Here is a 6000-nt window from a genome sequence, read left to right on the forward strand (position 1 = left end):
AAATTAGCTAGTCAATGTCAGGAAAGTGATATTAAACTGAGAAGTGATGAGTAGGAGATATTCAAAGAAATGAGAGTTGGGAGGGAGTTGTAGGTCAGAGGGAACAGTATGTGCAAGGCCATGAGGTGGAAATACGATGGGGAACTCCAATTCTGAACTGCTTGCCCTATACTTTGCAAGTTACTGATAACTGTGATTCATTGACTCAGTCTTATTATTGGAAGAAAAGTCTTAGTCATTTAATAACAAATTATTTCTTCTTTCAGTTCTGGATAAAGACAAGCTCATTATTTGTTTTCCAGATTTCCAGAATATCAAGGCATAGTTACGGACACATCTTAGAAGAAATCTTCTCTTAAATCTGATAGAATAGGAAAAATATTTGAATTAGAACAGAAAGAGTTTACCAGAGAATTTTACTGCTAATAGCTCTGGTTCCTTTTAGTGTCTAAAATTGAAGTGAATGGTTCAGGGAATATTGTGAAGTGGGTATTCCTATCTTATGACAATTGTCATCATAGATGTCATCTTACACAGGCAAATAAATAATTACAAGGGATAGTCAGCCTTTGTATGAACAATCAATTCCATTCTTTTCATATGATTTGGCATAAACTCAGATATAAAAATCACAAGTAAATACAAGCAAGACTATGTAATGGTCCCTTTAAGATAAACCTGGCAGTTTCTAACTAGAAATTACTGACTGTTCCAAAAATGACATTCTGCGTTCTGCAGTAAGATAGAGAACTTTTTTGTGTGTTTTTTCTTCCCTCCCATTTGGTTATAACAATGAGTCACCACTACCTGCAAAGCTAGACATGTAGACTCGCATCTTGCGCCAGGACGCCCAGGTACCTGTTGGCCGGGGTTTTAAATGAGAAGGGTAAAAAAGTTCAATTTACAGATTTAATTAAACATGAAAGTTTCCATGGAGGAAAACACAACTCCTAACCAACATCTCCCACTTTCTAAAATGTCTCTATTGATCTTCATTCCAAAGACATTATATACATTAGGTAACTAATTTTTAATAATTTGTATAAAGCATCCATTTGCCACAAATCAGAAAAATTGTAATGAGGACTGATGCAAACAAAACCCCCAAGTTTTCTCTGACCACAGCACACCTATAAAGAAAACTCATTCCACCCTATTTCTGTGGAGGTTGACTCTTGTGCTCACCTGTCCTTGGCTTCCATGAAGCACAAGGAAGGTGAGGTAGTGGAAATACAGGCTCAGAGGCTCCTACGAAGATGATGATTAGGTACAATGCAGAGCAGTCCTGAGTTACCTCCTAAGACAACTCCCTTCCCCGCCCTTTTTCCCCCAAATGAGATCTTCCCAGCCAAGAAACCTGACTCTTACTTTCATAATGCTTCAGGCATGCATAGCAAAAAAGCACTTCTTTCTACCCCTCCAGTTTAGGCAAGACCTCATGATCTGAGCTGAAAAGTTAGACTTTTACATCTTTATCTTTGTGCAACTGAGTAGCCAACCAGAAAGAAAATAAGAGGGTAAACTCATATCTTTCCAGAATTAAAGAAAAAAAGTAAAAAATGAATATGAGCACATACTTTTAAAAATATCTCTATGAAGCTAGCATAGATATAGATGTAAATGTATTTCAAGATACCCATTGGGTTCCTCAGACATGGATGTATTGGCTTATAAATTATTCCAAGATCTCTTTAGTGTCTGAATATTCAACCTAAGCCCTCTTTTTCTCAGTTTTAATGAAATGTGTCCAAACGGGCCTCCCAGGACTAAGTGACAAAGGAAAGATAAGCTCCTGGACATTGGAGGTGGTGATAAGATGACAAGAAGGATGACAGCTTTATATCATGAGGCTGAAAATGGTGGATTTGTATCCTGAATGAAGAGGAAGCACTTTTTCTTCTGTAAGAACCAACAAGTGTCTTTTCTGAGAAAAAGGGAGACATTTTGACTGTGAGTAGGAGTTTTTAGTTCCTCTAAAGGGATTTTTTCAGGGGCACATTGTTCAACGGAAAATATTACCTAGATGAGATTGTTCACCTACTAGACCAGAACTGTTTTTAATACTATGTTCTGCACTGTTAATACTTAATAAATTGTTAGCAGCAATATTCCAACAATGATAAGAAGTCAAGTACATTCATTGGTCTGGTATCTGCATTCAGTAGTTGCTGTCTTGAATACAGTCATAATGACGAAGGCAGTCAAGCACTTTTGTTTTTAGAGACAGGGTCCCGCTCTGTCACTTATGCTGGTGCGTGTTTTCTTCCCATAGGGAAACGGCATGATCATGTCTGACTTCAGCCTCAACCCCCCGAACTCAAGCCCCCTTCCACTTTAGCCCAATTCAGGCACTGCAGGTGCCTGCCACCATGCCTGGGTAATGTTTTTATTTTTTTGTAGAGAGGAAGTCTCACTATGTTGCCCAGGCTGGTCTTTAACTCCTGGCATCAAGTAGCCCTCCCACCTCAGTCTCTCAGAATGCCACGAGTATAGGCTTGACCTATTGCTCCCAGCTAAGGCAGGCACTTTTTCAGGGATCTCCATGTGTGAGTATTCTTATTTATTTCTGTATGCCATCTACAAAAAGACTTCCATGCTCTTATTTTTCTAATGAATTTCTTTAATATCTTAGGAGCCTCAACACTAATGTCTTTGTTTTTGCTTTTAACCAAGACTTTTATAATTTCTCAAATTCCTTCCCACGAAGAAGACAATGGCATCTAGAAAGACTTTGAGAATCCATCATTCTGTCTGTTCAGCCTATCTCTTTTCATCAAGAAAGAATCCCTTTTGAATTGGGAAATATTCTTTCCTTGGCTTTAATCCTTTAGTTTTAATGGAAGTTGTCTATCAGTTTAAAACACCCATCTGTTTACATGGGTGAGGATGCGACCCAGCTGGGCCAGTCATCATGCATGTGGGACTGGCCCAAAAGACCCATAAGTGAGGCCAGTGTGAGTCCTGGGTTAACATAGGCCAATGCGAGTCCTGTCTGAAGTTGAAACTAGAGGTACCCCTTCGACTCTGGTGATGAAACTGGGAAGAAGTGAGCCTGGAAGCTGACATCAATCCTGCCTCGGGCCATGGAAAAAAGGTGGTATAAGGAAATGGAGCCAACACTCAGAAAGATGTAGAACAGAGAGAGGGAGAGAGTGTATTTTGAGTCCCATCTCTATCATTGCTCATCCAGCTTATCCTTGAAATATATGAGCTATCCCAAGACTCTTACAGCTAATTATTATTCTTCTGCTTAAGGTAGTTCAGGTTGGGTTACTGTCCCTTCCTGATTAATTCAGTTTCTAACTGCATTAAGAAGCACCTCGCACAGTGGTCTACATAAAGTAGACACCTAATGTATGTGGGTTAAAGAACAACTGCTTTTATTTTTGAATAGGTGAACTTTAGAAAGCAGAAGAGGGACTTCTAAATTGGATGGCTGTCTGATTTTTATTTTTATCATTAGCACCAATGGAGACACTGTTTCGGGTCTACTGACATTTCAGGTCATACTCTGTGAGGTGATTAAAGGTATAGACCAATGCAGTCCAGGAGATATACAACTTGAACCACATGTAATTTTAAGACTTCTAGTAAACACATTTTAGAAAGTAAAAATAAATAACTGAGATTAATTTTAGTATTCCGTTTAACCCAGTATGTAAAAAAAAAAAAATTTTCATCATTTAATCAATATAAAACATCAGTGATGAGATATTTTTAAAAATTTACTGTACTGTGTCTTCCAAATCTAGTATGTATTCCATACCAAACCCAGTATATGGCACATCTCAATATGAACTAGCTACAGTCCAAGTGCTTAATAGCCATACATGGCTAGTGACTACCATATTGGACAGTATAGCTGTATTTCCGATCTTAATCCTGGTTCTACCATTAACTAGTTCTATGAACTTGGGAAACCTATCTGATTTATTTGATCCTGAGTTTCCTCAACTGTAAAACAGGGAGAATAATAATCATTCCTTCACCATAGGGTAGATGAGGATATAGAGATGAGTGGGTTGGATGAAGTTGCTGAGCTATATTCTAGGGGGAGCAAGGACAACTTACTGCTGTAAATATAAACAAATAATGTCAGAGAATACAAAGACAACAATATATAACAGGTTATTGCAATAGCAAGTAACCATGAAGGGAATTGGGAAAAGAGCTTAGATAGGGTTGGCAGGGAGGGCCCCTCTGAAGAGGCAATCAGGTACGCACAAACTCAACAGTGAAACGGAGCCAGCCACATCACAGTCCAGAGAAGGAGGCCAGAATCTACATTCCAGGAACTCAGTAACTATCTCTAAGAAAGAAAACACAAAAATAAGTATCCCAGGGAAGAATCCTGGATGGCAACTCATATGCCAGCAGCCAGCATCAAGTCATTTTCTAAGTTTTAGTGCCGTGAAGTGCCGGCGACAGCTGTTCAGTGTCCTGCATACTTTTCTCAGGCAGCCCTTGCATCTGTTCCACACCCCTCCAGAGAGAATTAAAGAGAGAAAACAAACTCTGTTGACAGGAGGAGGTTCAGGCCTTCATGGCATTAAAAAAAAAATCAAATTAGAGCAAGGTAATTCTTAGCAACTCTAGTTTTAAGATAGGTCAGTTCAGATACCATGGGTAACCCTGACAGATCTTTTCCACAAGCGCATAGAGAAGACAGGTTTCGGGATGGTCCTGAGCTTGTGAGGTCCTGCAGAGACATACTTTCTGGGTGGTGCACATCTTGCTGTTGCTACTGCCAAGTGCCAAATTTGCCCTGGCTCGGGGCTGGACCCACTGCTCACGTGCTTGTTTTGACTCCTTCTATTTCTCTTTGAAAGCAAATTGCCTCCCCTGGCTGTTTATGACATGTCTCAGGCAGCTGGCCTGGCAGCCTCTAGAATGTTTGAATTTGCCATGCAGGTAAGCAAATTCAAGATTAGCTGCCGTATCACAGCAGCAAGGGGCTCAGAAAAGGGTTTGTGCTAAGCTCTTGCTCAGCTCCTCATACATCTCAGCTCCTTTCATTCTCCTCAAAACAACCCAAAGAGAAAGGTATATTACTACCAACATTTTGCAGTAGAGGAAATTGGTGCTCAGAAAGGTGAAGTCATTTTCTCAAAGCCACACAGCAATTATGTGGCTCCAAATCCTCTGCTCTGATCTGAATGGGAACAGTTAAGATTAGAGAGAGGGAAAATACCTAGGGTGTCATTTGACAGTCCATGAAGTTTCTCCTAGGTAACAAATTCAAGCAACTTGAACTTGATTCTCTATCAAGACCACACTCCCAGATCACCGTGAATAGATTTTCCACATTGTTCCCAAGTTGGCTCCAAAGACAACAGATCATACGTAGAAAAGACGCAGTGGGGGCACAGGAAATGTATCACTGGGAACAGGATCCAGAGAAAGAGAATGGAGAATTTGCATCAGCACTGCAAAGCCAGATGCTAAATTCATTAATAGAGGCCTTTAGGAGAGTTTTTAGAAGCTCAGGATCATAAGATTTAAGCAAGAATTTGAACAAGAAATAGAAAGCAAAAACAGATCTTATTATTCATCCTGAAAAGATCATACTTCTGCCTGTAGCAGTAATGGTACTTTAAATTTGGTTGCATTACATAGGATCTAAACATAAACGCATGGATGACTTGCCTCCTATCTTTTCTACCTCAGCCCACCCAGCATACTCTCACTGCTTCCTTGCAAATTGTGGTACCTACCTACTTGCCAGACTCAATGCTTACTCATTCCTTACCATCCTGGGTTATCTTTGATCTCCCTATCACATTTGACAAAGCTAGCCACTTTCTCTTCTCAATACTGTACCTCTCTTGCCTTCTGTGACATCATATAATAGTGTCTTAGTTCTATGTTGCTGTGTAACAAATTACCCTAAAACTTAGCATCCTAAAACAACACACATTTCTTATCTCACAGTTTCTGTAGGTCAAGAAGCCAGGCACAGGTTACCTGTATCCTGTTCCAGGGTCTTGCCCAAGCTACAGG

General features: G+C 39.9%; 1 long non-coding RNA gene across 3 annotated transcripts in view; it reads right to left on the bottom strand.

Annotated features, from left to right (window-relative positions):
* Nucleotides 1-5793, bottom strand: part of LOC118147978 (uncharacterized) — a 156913-nt gene extending 151120 nt beyond the window's left edge. For 2 of the 3 annotated variants that reach the window (XR_013527418.1, XR_004734707.3), the window contains exons 1-2: nucleotides 5715-5793; nucleotides 808-858 (exon numbers count right to left, since the gene is read on the bottom strand). This is a non-coding gene — a long non-coding RNA (uncharacterized LOC118147978). The remainder of the gene's footprint in view (nucleotides 1-807; nucleotides 859-5714) is intronic. The other variant, XR_013527417.1, reaches the window with a different exon arrangement.
* Nucleotides 5794-6000: the final 207 nt, after the last annotated feature.

Source organism: Callithrix jacchus, chromosome 15 (genome assembly GCF_049354715.1).
Source record: "Callithrix jacchus isolate 240 chromosome 15, calJac240_pri, whole genome shotgun sequence".
NCBI classification, from domain to species: Eukaryota; Metazoa; Chordata; class Mammalia; order Primates; family Cebidae; genus Callithrix; species Callithrix jacchus.